At 44.3% G+C, this 15872-nt stretch overlaps 1 long non-coding RNA gene across 2 annotated transcripts in view; it reads left to right on the plus strand.

Moving 5' to 3' along the window:
* The first annotated feature begins 13175 nt into the window (after window positions 1-13175).
* Window positions 13176-15872, plus strand: part of LOC147671301 (uncharacterized) — a 163083-nt gene continuing 160386 nt past the window's right edge. The window contains exon 1 of one of the 2 annotated variants that reach the window (XR_015303638.1): window positions 13176-13788. This is a non-coding gene — a long non-coding RNA (uncharacterized LOC147671301). The remainder of the gene's footprint in view (window positions 13789-15872) is intronic. The other variant, XR_015303639.1, reaches the window with a different exon arrangement.

The following is a 15872-nucleotide window of genomic DNA, read 5'->3' on the forward strand; positions in this document are numbered from 1 at the left end:
CCGGGCCTTTGTTGATCTATTTACGTTCTGCTGAACTAGCGGAGCAGGATAGCCAGGTATACTGGTTGGTTTTATCTCTATGCCCCAGCTTTTAAAGATAATGCTTTCCAGCAGTATTTTTTGCACGAAGAATGCTGTCTCCAAGTGGTCAGTGTTACCTCACACCCCTGGGTGACGCCATGGTTGAAAAACTCTACTGAATCCAAGTCTGTCGTGGTAACCTCTGTTAATGATGGTATATGTGACAGTAGGCGGAGAATGTTCCCTCAATTTAATATGTTGTGTACCTCTCTTGATTTGTAGGTTGGTGTGAACTCCAAGCTTTTGCCAACCTTATTAGGGTTTTCCACTTGATTGATTGGTTGATGAATGTTGATGGGCTGATTACTTAATGGTGCCTGGTTTGTCTAATCGGGATGGTCCTTCAGCCCTGCTGTGATTCCTAAGAATTTTATTTGCGGCTTGCCCAGTTTGGGGCAGGTCCTCTGTGTTTTCAGCCTGGGCAGCCCTGGCAATTGTGATTAACCCTCCATGTTTTGGTGCAATAAAATGTACTGGGCGCTCATCCTCTGTGGTAGCTGAAACTGAGTTGTGTGGGTGTTGAAGATCCCTTTCCGACGGGTAATTGGACTGACTGGTAGAAGTGACTAAGGCATTCTGAGATTTCTTAGCACCTCTATCGGCAAACAAAGCTGTTGTTGGAGGGAAAGGGTGACTGTGTGATGCAATTGCTTCAGACTTCATGCTGTATGGCACTTGTTGGTGTGCACCGCCTCCCTTACTGCGTTTTTATGTTTGGGGATATGTTTTTCTTCATCTTCAGCCTGTGTTAATGGCCGTGAAGACCCTAAGGTGGTGGGTTATTGATTGGGGTTGGGGGCCGCCGACTTATCGACAGACGTGGAAGTTTTGTGGCAAGCGCCCATTTCTACTGGAGATGGTTGAATTGGAAGTTCAGCTATTTTGAGCGTTGTCAATCTGAAGAGACGGGCAAAGTCTCCCTGTTTGGAAGTCGTCTTTTGATTCCAAACCTTCCTCTTTTGGGCACGTTGTTGTTTTGCATTCGGATTGTCATTTAATATTGTTCCTTGGCCAGCCGACTCCAACTCGAGCCTCCTGATGGTTTGGTTGCTGGTACATTGGTCTTATTACATATGTTGTTTTTGGCTTTGCCTCTTATTGATGGATTGACAGTGGAGGACCTGTGAGACGAACTTTCTACACCCTGTGCCCTTGTTCCAGTTTGGTCCTTAATGGTAGGAGCTCCCTTAGCTTAAGGTCGGTGGAGCTATGTGTTGACTCATTTATTTGTGCACACAAGTTACTCAGCATTGAGGGTAGGGAGGCTAGTTTGTCAACTACTGGACTGCACCCACAGCTTGGCTCCCTGTCTTGTGGTTTGCCCCATGTGTTCTGGAGAAGAGTGTTTAGGGCTCCAACTTTCTTATCAATCGCTACCACGAACACTGCCAGTGTATTTAATAAGGTCAACTGAGTATCCATTTTATCTGATTGATACTGGAGGGCTTCCACCAGGAGTAGCACTGTTTTGAGTAAACTGGCCCAGGCGCTTTGAAAGTCCAATTTTTGCTGGTACTTGGTTAAATATTCCAAGTCTGACCCTGGTGTCAGGGCTCCGTTCCTTGGATTCTGTTTGACTCCGGATGCTCCGGGTGCTTCAGTATGGAGAGATTTTGAGAGTCCATCTTAAGGTTCGCTGGTAATTGTTGTGTGTGAGTTGTCAATAATGCGTCCCAATCCCCAGCATCGATATTAGAGAACTGCTTCGAGTCTCCGTTCTCTAGTTCTGATGCGGATTCTTCCCTAGGTGGTGTTGACGTTAGCGAAAATTGAGAATCAGCCATTAGAGTCCAGTTGGGCTTTGCTTCATTGGTGAAATTGGGCGATGCACCTAGCTCTGTTTTTAGACAAATCCTTGACTGTAGTGCAGTTGTTCTTCTTTTCCCAATTACGGCCCCACTCGTTCCATGGTTCTATGTGTCCTCTTCCCACTAGTTCAGGAGTCTTTGTCAGCTTTGTTACTGCTTCTTGTTCGTCAGGTGATTTTGCTTATGTCGTATGTAGCTCAGCAAGACACTGGAGGTCTTGTAACAGGGGTATGGCGTCACTTTGTGAGTCTGGTATTAAAACAATCGCATTAGGTAGTGAGGGTAAGGAGGGTAGTGAGACAACGGGCCCATGGTCGGTTTCTGTGTCGAGTGTTGCACTTTGATTGGAGGCCTGACTGCTGCCTTGGGCTGCAATTGTGCTTGATAGGAGACAGTTGCCCGCGTTTTTTAGAAACTGGAATTTTGTGTAGATCTTGGGCTGTGTCAGTGGAGGGCGTCTCTGGATGGTTTTCGCTGCATGTTGTCTGTACCCCGTGATGGGGACCTTACCTGGAATGATGTTGCCTGCTCTGGTTTTTGGATGGGATCCAGCCATTCAGCCCTTTAGCGACAAGGACCCTCTTTTGCTTTTGTTTTTTTTTGTCCTGGGCAACCATTCTCTCACCCTGCCTGATCTCATTACCCCTCGGGCGGAGCTTCCCTATTGATTGTCTCTTAGGCTCCTGGTCCTTTTTTGTGCGTTGCTGGCTCCTCTGGCTCCTTCGCTTTCTGTGCACCTCTCTTCCCCGAACTTTGATTGTATATAGTGAACGCCGATACTTAGGTGCCCGATGTTTAGATGCCCTGGTAGACTCAGCTCTCCAAGGGGTGCACCCCCCCCAACCACCCCAATATCCTTGTAGGCCTTTGAGATCTCAAGTGCAGTTAGGATTCTGGTGGTTTGGGAAGTAATGAAATTAGAGGTAAAGGTGAGGGGAGTTTGGGACCGGGTTAAATAGGAGATACCCGGCTCTGTCCGCAAATTTCAAGTGTTGGAAGGGCTCGCATCAGAAGACTGAGCCTTCTGCAGATTGTTTGGCGTTTTGTTGGACAAGCAGCGTGTTTAAACAAGTTTAAAGTATATGCCAGCTGCACGCAGGTCCTGGAGGCAGACCGATGGCAGACTGGTTAAATAATGTACAGGAGTTTGAGGGAATTTTAATGATGCTGTGGGGTGCTTTTATGTCTCTTGTGGGCTTTAGTGCTCAGGGGCTGTGAGTTAAAGATGTGGTTATAGAAGAATCAGGTGGGTGATCTTACTTACTGAGGAGCTTGTGAGCTTGATGAGGAGGGTAAGGTACAAGCAAATTGCAGGCAATATGCCGGCTGGGAGGAGGGGCGCTGGTGGTACGAGAGAGAGAAGGGCATGAGAGGACATGCTGATGGTCCACAAGCTGCACCCAACCTTGTTGGGCCACCTCCGCGGGCTCACCGAGCTCACACTCCGTGACCGCGCCTAAAGGCGGCCGCACTCGCCTCGCTCCGCTTATACCACTTCCTTGCCGCCCGTCCTGCTGTTGCTACCTTGCCTTGCCTGGGGTACTTTCACTGAGGTGAGCTGCCTCTACCTTGCGCCGTGGCTTCCCAGCGCGCCGCAGCGCAACTCTATCAGTGGATTGTTGCTTGCAGGCTGGCTGGTTGGTTGAATAGTTGGTTTATTTGTGGAGGCCAGATGTAGTGGGCTGGTGGTATGATGGTCACGTGCTGCTTGCATGCACAGCACAGCCTAGCTCTGCCGCCTACCACCACTTACCGCCACTACCCCCTTCCTCACAGGTTCCGTCAGTCGCGAGCTGCTAGTTGTTGGGCCCGCTGTCCCCTGCACAGTGTCTCCGCTCCACTTCCCCGTTTCCTTTGCCTTGCTTCGCCTCGGCTTTGCTCCTACAGCCTCCTGCTGGGCCACACCACTTCGCTGTTCCGGTACTTGATTGCTTTGTACTCTCTACCATTCCTATGTGACTCTTAGAGTATATCCATTCGTATCCCTTCTCTATGTATATAGAGATAACTCTAATCACTAGTATATGCAGTAGACCTTTGTATTCTCTACCATTCCTATGTGACTCTTAGAGTATATCCATTTGTATCTCTTCCTTGAGTGACTTTACTATTTGTACATTTGCAATTTTTCTTTCTGTGTGTATCTCTTCCTTGTGTGACTTTACATCTTGTACATTTGCAAATTTTCTTTCTGTGTGTATCTCTTCCTTGTGTGACTTTACATCTTGTACATTTGCAATTTTTTCTGTTTGTATCTTTTATGTAATGCAGGTAATCCTTATGTTTTGCAACTGGTTCTTATGTAAAGCGCTCTGACACCTTCGGGTAAAGTTCACGCTATATAAAATCACATTAAATAAAAAATAAAAAAAGTAAAACACCGTAGCCCCTCCCTGTGTGCCTACTCCATCCCAGTCCAACGCTCCTTTTGATGAGCACCTGCGCTTATTTGTTCCCATTTAAAGCACTGTCTAAAATTATTTGAGGGAGAACATAAGCCCACCCTAAGAGTTGTGAAATATTTTTATGCTAAGCCCAATATTACTGCACTTAAAAAGGCATTATTGGCCACATATCATCGAGAATAATTATGACACCACATAGGGGTGCTGTTACTGACTCTTACCTTGCCGCTTTGACCCTGCTCCTGACCACGAGGATTCCAGGGGAAATTGCAGTCACCTTTCATGGCCCCCGCTTCGCGGGAGCCATTCACGGAACTGTGGGGCAGAGCACTTCGACGTTGGGGGACTGCGAGGCCCAGCAGGCATAGCGCCACACACCTGCTGCCTCTTCCCTCATTGGACACGCGCCCTCCTGGCTCTACATCACCGCAGCGCGGCCCCTGCTCCACGGGTGCTGTTACTGACTCTTACCAAAGTAATTTTCTGGCTCAGTAGGAATAGAAGATTACCTGGGGGTTCCAGTGCAGAGATTTTAGGCGTAAGGAGAGTGTTTTGGTTGGGCCATAGCACTAAGGATATCGAGGGTGACTGCGTAATTGTTAACCTCAGAGATCCTTGGGCTGTTGAATATATTTGCAGGAAGCCACAGTTTGGTCGTTCAGGCGACATACAATCAATTGGTCTACATTATTTCTACCCCCATTCAAATATTGATCTCTCATCAATGCCAAAGAACCCCACTTGGGGTAGACCATTCGGGATAAATAGACCTGGTGGGGATCCTCAATTTTCAAATGTTTCAAATTTGCCAATTTTTTTGCCCTTAAGAAATAGGGTTGAACCCCTTATGGGTCTGGAGGGAGTGGACTGACTCCTAAAGGATTGTATTTTTAATAGGGGGACGGTTGAATATGCGGAAAATGTTATTCTATCTAGTTTGACCAAGAAACGTAAGGATGAATTAGCGGGCTATTGGGTAGAGACAGAGATGGTTAGCAATATAACCCGAACCCTTGATGGGCTAAATGTTAAATTGGCAGCACACAGTGGGGAGGAGGATGATGTCGCCCAATTGAATATGGGACCTGCAGGTAAAGAAAATGTTAACTCTGTTTTAAATCAGCAGAGTAGAGAAAACTCCAACAATATTAAAAGTATAAACTCCCCTTATGTTGATGTAGCAAGTAATGTTATAGAAACAATAATGGGTGAAAGTGATATAGTCCAACCTTATGGAAAAGCACCAGGGGGTAAAGACGGCAATCGGGCTGAGGACAGCGACTTTCGTTTGATCTCCTGGAACATAGCGGGCCTTTGGCAGAGGCTAGAGGATCCGGCGTGGTTAAAATGTAACAAATCTTTTGACATCTGTCTCTAGGAGACATGGAGTATAGTGGATCATAGCCTAGATGGTTACCAAATGTTTAATGTTCCTGCTGAGCCTTCACAAGCAGGGAGAGCTAAAGGTGGGCTTGTGATAGCTATCTCTGTAAAGTATAATCTAACGCATGTGGTTCGACTGGTGGAATCTCCTTGGTACCAATTACTTATGATTAAGAATTTATTTCCAGTACCCCTTCTTTTAATAGATTGGTATTATAATATATTTGATTCCCATGCAACCTCAGTTATCGAAAAATTACAGGATGAAATTGTTAAGGTTACAAACAGGGTTTTTCATCTTTTTATTATATGGTTAGGCGATTGTAATTTTATGTTGTGTAAATTCAGTGGGTCTAGAGTGTGTGGACTCAAGTGACCAGCCTCTGGTTCATTTTACTCACTCGAAACAGGGGGATGCTTTGAATAGTATTGTTATGAATAATGATTTATGTGTCCTGGATATGCCTTGCTTTACCGGCCCACTGGGGGTCGTGTGAGTACAATCGATTTTGTTATCGTATCCATGGGTTTTGCCCGTCTTGTAAAGGATTTTAAGATTGAGGCGAATCCCGCCAGTGACCACAACCCCCTAATCGTGATTAGTCCCTAGCTGCCAACTTTGTTTACATTATCTTTAAAATGCTGAATTGCGTCATTCACACTTACTTTAACTATGCTTAAACCTTTACCCTACACCCTCCCTTTTCCAACTGCTCCTGCCCGCACCTTGTCTGTCCGCATCTGCCAACTTTGTTTACTTTTTCATAAAAGTGCAGAATTGCGGCACAAGCACTTTTACTTTCACCATGTTTAAAGCAAAGCGCGTTTGGCGGTCGCTTGTTGTTGTATGTGGGTGTGTAACGCAACATACGGAAACATGTGCGCTGTTTATGTGAAGTATTACATGGAGCAAAATTGAGTTGTGTTTCTTTACCATGGATTACATTTGCAACTTGTGTTCCTTGTCAAGCGTGCGCGAGTATGCATTTGACTATGTGTGTTAATGCTCGAGTGCACTACTGAGCCCTATTTGTGCATACATGTTTGTGCAATTGCGCATTTGTATGCCGCTTTTTCAAAAAAATTCTTTGAATGTGTGTGTTTCTCTTGTAGCCGACGTGCCTGTGACCTTCCATTATTTCTTCGACTAAGACACTTTATGTAAAACACCTAAATACAAACGTTCATGTTTTCAGGGAAACCATCATGCCTGACTTAGCATTAAAAGTCACTGGTGTGCGCTACACATACAGTTGATATAAGACGCAGACCTTTCGTACACCGACTTACACCCCCCCGCCTGAATTGAAATAAAGCTATCACCCAACCAGAGTCACAGCAGAACACAATACCCAGAACATATCGGTACAGAATGACCCGGGGCATGTGCAAAGCAGGGGAGTAGATGCACATAATCGCCAGCCACACGACACACCACCATTTGTCTGTGCCTCGGCATCAGACTGACCCACCCCCAATCAGACTTCAAACGAAGCCGCTCCCGCCCCCCTCTGCGCAATGCCAGAACATCCATCGCACAACTCGCATTTATTTTTTATTATTTCATGTTGCCAATGCTTTTTTTTTTACAATTGTGATCGAGCAGATCTAATGCCTTTTCCCAATGCTTGTTTAATATTTACCATCGCACAAGGGAACGGGGGCCTTTATGGCTCACTTGCTACACTGGTTTTATGGCTCATTTGCTACACTGGAGGCCTTACTGTGTACTTGACATGCTAATTGAGCACTACAATGAGAACTACAGTCATCCTACATTCTCCGAAGTGGCAATCCTGTGCAGGAATCTGCCGTCTACGGGGTGGTCCCCTCCCTCACCCCACACCGTCAACACAGCTATGGACCTTCAGAGGTGCGTGTGAAGGGAAGTCTGACTCAGTAAACAGTACCCTGTGCATTTCCATCGAGAGTCATTCAAACACTGGTCATTGCTATTTATATGATCTTTTCCGTAAGTTGCTCATTTCTTAGCGGCCGCTTCCGGAAACCGCGTGAGCTTTGCTCGCCTTATCGAAATAAACTATAGCCATGCTCCTGTCGTAGAAGGATACCGAAGCAGCGGTTTAGGCTGCCACACATGAGAACTTATAGAGGAAGTACTGGCGTGTGGTAGCCGAGTTGATTCCGACCATGATGGCGGCCCCGTGCGTGATTGTAAGATAGGACTTACATGCAGAGGAGTGACATTTGGAAAGTATATAATAGAGAGGAAAGCCGGACCCAGACGCGATTGTTAACGCACCAAATCCAGGCGTTGATAAGAAATATTTGATGTACCTTTAATGATTGGTTATCAGCTGCTGCCGGAGTGAGTCTGCTTGTTGTTTATCGCCATGTCCTGAAGAGGCCAGACTTGTTGAAAGGCCGAAACGAGACCGCGTCGACACTTTCAAAAATGGAGGAGTCCATATATAAAAATTGATTTCGGAAATTAATGCCTTGTGACACACATGTTGATTTAGGTTCTGTAAAATTTATGCATTGAACCAGTGTTGTCTGACGACCTCCTAGTGCACCCCCTAGACCTAATGGGAGGGCACTTAGCCTTTGCTACAATCTTCTTCTAAGGGTGAAAAATTATCTAGTTCTTTGGTTTTTGTTTCATTTTTGTCGAAAGTGTTTTTGTTGTTGGTTGTATATAGGTGTGTATATATGGATGTATATAGTGGTATATGGTGTATGAAGCATTGATATTAAAACATGTATATTATTTCTTGTTGTTTGTTTGAAAGAAAAAAAGACTATACGAAATAAGATAAAAATAATTTATGTGCTGATTACAAAAAATAAAATGTGTAATCATGTCCCCTTGTGCAAGTGATGATGTACGAAATGCTTGATTAACTTCACAGTGAACATTTGGCATGAAAATAGGTGAATTGATTGTCCCCTATTTTGAAAATAGCGCAGAATTTGTTCCTCCTTTTTCCATCGTAGTGTTTTTTGAACACATGAGAACTGTGCACATTAGAGGAATGCAGAGATTCCTGCAGCGCTTCTGCGACATTCTAGTTTTTGATGTTTCAAACGTGTGAATAGTACACAGACTGGACAATCCTTTACTTGGTGCCATCCTGGAGACCGATCCCTGGCACGGTGTAAGACCAGCAGGACGATGAATGCCATCCCAACGTGGTTACTTCGCCAGGCTTACTGCTGAATGGGACTGCGGCCTTTCCAGACCTTCCCAGGCGCTTCAAATTCAAAGTGCCCACAGATGTGACGTGAGCAGTTTGGGCTAAATTTTGGTTAATATTCACTGAAACGTTACAAAAATATAAAATATGCGGGTTGTAAATCCAGGAGTATTAAACAGTCAACACGAACAAAATATAAAAGGGCTGTTTATTTATAACGAAATGTCATTTTGCCAGTGCCATGAATTACCATTTCCTATTTGTAAATGGGCTCTGTGTGTGGCGGGCTGACCTGTCTTAATCAGATGCTGGCTGCAAGCACCCAAGGAAAAAAGTAAGTGCAGTGCACTTTAAGTGAATTCTATTTTTATAAAGCGCGCATAGAATGTTCTATATTTGTAATTTGGAATAAAAAATAAATTATATTCGTGCTGTACTTTCGCTGTCTCGAACCCTGACTTTTTTTCTGCTATTTGTTGGGATTTATGTTTACAGTAGATTTTCAAAGACTAGTTAATTGACAATTTAGATGGGTATTAACAAAACTGCTTTTCAGTATAGCCTTTGGGACCTGGGTGTTATTTCACTACTCCATGATGCCCCTTCTGTATTGTAATTGAACTTTTGTAGCTCACCTTTTGTCGATGTTGGAAACATGAAAGGATGAATTGGCCTGTCCTGGTGCATCTGTGACCTGCAGATTATACACACACATACACGCTTCAGCAGCAGGGCACTCAATCGAGTTAATGAAAGAGCAAGGGTCTCAAATATATAGAAACGTGATTGGTGGGGGCGGATTATTTAAGGCTTGGTACATCACATGTCCTGTTATTGCCCATCTCTGCTCGTTTTAACGAGTCTCAGAAAGATGAAACGCTGGGTTGGCCCTTTTACTATTTGCACCAGTGTCCCACGGGTTAAACTCAGAAATCTATAGTCGGTGCATTAACTCACTAAGCTATCTTAAAACCGTGGAACCTAAATGCTTTGGGGAAAGACGCTTCCCTGCTGGGTGAAGGTAGGGGATGCTAGGTGCTGACATCGGGTATGTTTCTGCAATACATGTGAATGTAAAACGCGCCATGAAACTGCCTTCCAGGGAATATTTCCCAATATTCATTTTCCCAAAGTTTATGTTCCCATGAGTCACCCTCGCACACTCTGCACCCACACACACTCTGCACCATCACACACTCTGCACCCTCACACACTCTGCACACTCATACACACACCGCACCCACACACCCTGCACCCTCACACACTCTGCACTCTCACACACTCCGCACACTCACACACTCCGCACCCTCACACACTCTGCACCCTCACACACTCCGCACCCTCACACACACACTGCACCCTCACACACACTGCACCCTCACACACACACTGCACCCTCACACACACTGCACCATCACACACTCTGCACCATCACACACTCTGCACCATCACACACTCTGCACCCTCACACTCTGCACCCTCACACTCTGCAACCTCACACGCTGCACCCTCACACACTCTGCAATGGAACATACACTCGAAATACCAATCAGTGCCACATAATTACACGCCACATAATTACACTGCACTCAATGCAACATACATTCCAAATACCACTCGGTGCCCCATAATTACATGCCACATAATTACACTGTACTCAATGCAACATACACTCCAAATCCCACTCAGTGCCACATAGTTATATGCAACATAATTACACTGCACTCAATGCAACATACACTCCAAATACCACTCAGTGCCACATAATTACACACCACATAATTACACTCTACTGAATGCAACACACACTCCACACAATACCACTCAGTTCCAGATAACTATATGCTATATAATTACACTGCACTCAATGCAACATACACTCCAAACAATACCACTCAGTGCCACATAATTACACGCCACACAATTACACTCTACTGAATACAACATACACTCCTCATAATACCACTCAGTGCCGCATAATTACACGCAACAGAATTACACTCTACTCAATGCAACATAAATACACTTTAGCGATCTGTCTATCTATCGATCGCACTCACTCTATCTGTCTATCGCACTCACTCTAAATATCTGTCTATCTATTTATCGCCCTCACTCTATCGCCCTCCCTCTATCTATCGCCCTTCCTCTATCTATCGCCCTCACTCTATCTGTCTATCGCACTCACTCTATCGCATCACCTCAGCATTACTCAGCACCACCACAGCATCACTCAGGGGCACCACAACATCACTATGCGCTACCACAGCATCACTGAAGGCCACAGCATCACTCGTCGCCACCACAACATCACTCAGCGCCACTACAACATCAATATGTGCAACCATTCAACAACAACTAGTTCAAATATGTTCTCTCAATGTTTCAAGCTTTATTACAAATGTCACAATTTTTTTTAATATTTCACTTCTGTTCTTGGATTTTCGTCACAATAAAATACAATGAACATAATCTTCACAAAAGTTATTTACAAAAGCTATTGCCATTATAAATTACAATAACTTTTATTTAAGTATTAATTATTAAAAAAATTAAAAGCCATTTTAATATTTAATATCATTACATCTAAGTCACGTAAATACAACACATATTGCATTACAAATGCTATAGGTGTCACATTTGCGAAAGTTAAAATTATTGGCATTATAAATGACAAAGCTATTAACCACATGGCTGCTGCGGGGATTTTTCCCCTGTGCTGCAGATTGCACTTTTGCTGCAGTTATGACGAGCTCAGCTCGTCATCAGCACACGACACCCGTGGGTGATGACGAGCTGAGCTCGTCATCAGCAGCGAAAGGGTTAATTTCGCTATTCTGAAAACCAACACTTAAATAAAAAATGTGTCATTTAAAATACCAATAGCTCAAACTTTCCGAATGCGAGACCTATTGCATTGCAAATGCTTGTTTCATCAATGCCCGGGCCAAATTGTGATCCCAATCCGACCCTGCTCACCACTGATTGTAGATGCTCTCGGATTTTAGTGTGCATTGTCACGAACCATCAAAAAATGAGGCTAATCATAAGGAATAAAAGAGATCGCCTGTTCAGGGACAGGGCATACATAAAGAATACAATTGTAGCAGATTGTAAAAGGACACACCAGTTGATAGATAATCGAATATAAAATCACTTTTTAACCGTACCGAGTGGGTGGTTTAACCGCGCTGAGCTGGCAGGCACCAGTGTCTCTGCTCCTTCACGTTACTGTCAGGCAGATTAACATCAACAAAAGACCTGAGAAAAGCATTTTAGGGACAAGTTTCTCTACCCCGCCTTTTTTTCAAAAATAAAGAGAAAAAAACTTGGTTTTATTTTACCTGCTAGCAATGGCGATTCGTTCTTCGCTACTTAGCCATAAACATTTGTTTACAGTAACATTTATTAGCATGAGACATCAGGAACAAAAAAAACACAGTGAGGATTGTGGAAAAGAATGCGCCGCTCTTTGGAGATACTAGAGGGCGCTTCACGTCAGATACATGAAACGAGGGAAACACTCACGTCCCAGCATCACGGAGTAAAATAGAAAAAAATAGAAAAAGGAGGGACATTTTGAATTTGTAAGAGGGGCAGGCTCATAAATCCGATTGAAAATTATTGGCTGTAACCAGATTAAGGCTTCATAGGTTGCACTGTACTTTCTTAAATGTTAAGAGTCATATAAATATATGTATATATTTATATACAGTTTGTTGTTGTGTTAATAAAAATCACAAGACGCCCAGTAATGGGTAAACTTTCAGATTATTTCTATAATTGGGCAAACAATTATGACTCCACCCCTCCAAAATATTCATCCATTCATCTATCTTGAAAGTTTAATCTGAGTCGGGTTTCCCATATTAAAGTACATGATCACTTGTGTCCAGTTTCCCTGCGCAGTCCTCAGCTGAGATTTAAACCAGTTGGACATCAGGGCACCCTCACTGACGGCTATTGTCCCTTACGGTAATTAAGCGAACCGCAGCGCCAGAGCTGGGACACCAAAGTGCTCCAATCCAATGAGTTAAGAGGAAACGTACTCTTTAGCACTGCGAACAGTGTAGTGAAAGGAGATTGCTTGCTAGAATGCGGGTGAGCGTATTGGCTGTTTGAACATCTGTTAGTTGATTACTGGCTACAGTGTTCCAGAAAGTACACAGCGGTCAACGATTGGCTAGCACAGCTGCTATCGGTTATTTATTGGCTATGGGGCCACGAAGACTGCATCATCCCTCGTATTGGCTAGTGCACCGTCCGTCAGTTTCCCATTGGCTGTGGGACCCCGGAGAGAGCTGCTGCACGTCCCGCCATTCGTCAGTGGGCGGGCTTCAACGACGCGAGGGCTGAGATCCTGGCCTTTTACTGAGTGACTGACTGTTGTGTGAGAAAACCTACGTCCCGGGCCCAGTGAGCCTACCGGTGTGAAACAGCCTGCACCCGTATGTGAGACCATCTGAGAGACACCTTCCCCTCGTGCAAATGTGAACAGTGCAGGTAACTAGGCTGGTCACCACAACAGGCTAAATCTGACTTGACTCTAGCTTAGCCACGCAGAAGCGTCTGTGGCGCGCTTTGCCACCGGAGAGCCGGCCGGACGGTACGTTCGTCACTAACGCGTCACCTCCTGTTTCCCTCCCGCGGCTACCGACCTCCGGTCCTATGGTCTCTTCCGCTCTGCGTCCCGCCCTATACTGTGCCGCCGCCGCTGTGAGTGGTTCCCTGGGCACGGGTAGGGCTCTGTGACTCCCTGCCTTCTCGTAGGCCCTTTATCCAGTTGCGATTTTTTCCTCTGGTCTGTGCTTCCGAATGCTGCTGTTTTGAAAGCTTCTGTGTGCGCAGAGTGCGGACTGGTCTCCGTGGTACCCCTGCCGGGACGGCCCGTCTCCTACTCTGCTGTCACGACCAGGCCAGGGTGCGCTGCCACCCGAGGCCACTGCGAGTGAGGTGAGTGGACATGGGGGTTCTCCACGGCCGAGTGGCACAAGGGATTCCAGGCCGAGAGTGTCCAGGCTGTCCCACCCACCACTTGGTTACTTGAGATTTCATGCTTGTTATGGTGCTTGATGGATCGACATTAAACTACGTGTTTTCACTTGGAGTTTACTTATGATTTGCAACAGTGAATAATACTTCTTGGAACATAGTTTCACTTATTACTTTTATGTGTGTTCTTACTGAGTTGCCAATACACCTTGATCTCGGCATCCCACCTACAGTAACGACAAACTTGAAATACCTGCTGTGCCAATAGTACCATGAGACTTGAATTTCGGTCTGTATCCTAAGCATGAATTATGATGTTTAATTCGCCATTACTTTTCCTTAGCCTGCACACTGCTTGTGGTATATTTTCACTGTTCTTTGTGTGTGTGTGTGTGTGTGTGTGTATATATATATATATATATATATATATATATATATATATATACACACTGAAACAAATGATGGGCTTTTATCCCTGCAGTAAATGCAAGGCATGTGCCGACAGCAGGAAGGTCCTATCGTACACAATTCCAGACGTAGACAGAATCAGAAAAGGCAATAAATGTATCACATGCAGTACGCCCTATGCAGTTTACTGCCTTACTTGCCAATGCGGGCTTCGCTATATAGGCAGTACGGTCCACCAATTAAAAATCAGGATATTGGAGCACATGAGGGCCATTGATAAAATTGATCAGGCGTATCCAGTGTCGCGTCACTTTGCAGAGAAACATAAGTGACCGCAATCAGTTTAAGTTCTATGGTCTGGATCATGTACCTTTGAGTGTGCGGGGGGGTGACAGAGTAAAAAAGTTGCGTAGACTTGAGTCGCGTTATATAATAGATCTTCTCACCAAACACCCACGAGGTTTGAATTGTGAAGAGGAACTATCGGTGCATATAGGCTGATAAGCCAATGTCTGAAAGTTACAATTGATTTATGGTGATGGTAATGCTGCAGATCTAACTGCTTTATCATTCTAAACCAAAAATAAGTAACTGTGAATAGCAACTATACAAATGATACTGTAGCTGTATCCTGACAAGTGTAATGATACATGAGATTATCTATGTTTTCCCGATGTGTCAAATAATCATGATAAAAAACTGTAATTGCTTTTTTAAAATAATGTGATATGAGAGCTGTAAAGTTTACAAAATGTTTAAGGAAAGGACAATAGCCGATCCACGGCTCCATAGAATCTGCCAGATGAAATGCGATCGTAAAGGTGTTGCTTAGCATTGGTACTTTCGGTATTTTAAAATCATAATGAAATACTTGTTTATGTATCAGGCATAATGTGAGTACAATGTTGCTTTAATTATCAGTATGGCACAATGAACTATCAGTTTTGACCTGTTATGTTGTGGTACCTGATCAGGCGCCAGGACGCCCCTTCGCTGGGGCAGCTGTGCGCCAAATAAAAGTTATTAACATAACATAACATAACATTTCAATGAAGTGTTAGCGTGTATATACATGCGGGATTAACCCATTACAGAATGGCGCTCACATTAGCTAGGGAGCGTTGGTCCTTTCCTTATTTCTATTGAAGTAATACTGTTGGAAAACATGGCGTTTCCGATGTGCCAGTAACATCGAAAAAGGCACTTACGCAGAAACGCGTCTGTTGTGGGTCACTGAAATAAATGTGTGAATATCACCCCAGGAGTGCGATATCTTCTTTTTGAAAATCGAAGGAGTGGAGTGAGAGATATAGATATATATTATATCTACAGTTGCCGTTCAGGCTTATCCCACAGATCTGTAATAGCATCCTGAAACATTGTATGAACATGACATTTTTTGTATCTTCTGCTAAGTGCACTGATGCTCTCTTAAGTCCAGTCTGCTAAATGTATAACCACAACTAAATATGTCTAGCCCAAAGGTGACCGCAGTTCATTGTTGCAAGTCCACTTTTTTTTAGCTGTTTTTATTTGTATTTTTCATATCAGACATCAGTATATTACAGAACCCTGTGAACATTACTACCTTCAGGAAGAAAAACAAATCTGTATGCTGGGTTTAGTGGCAGCAAAGC

The sequence above is a fragment of the Lissotriton vulgaris genome, unplaced genomic scaffold (assembly GCF_964263255.1).
Source record: "Lissotriton vulgaris unplaced genomic scaffold, aLisVul1.2 SCAFFOLD_1828, whole genome shotgun sequence".
Lineage (NCBI taxonomy): Eukaryota > Metazoa > Chordata > Amphibia > Caudata > Salamandridae > Lissotriton > Lissotriton vulgaris.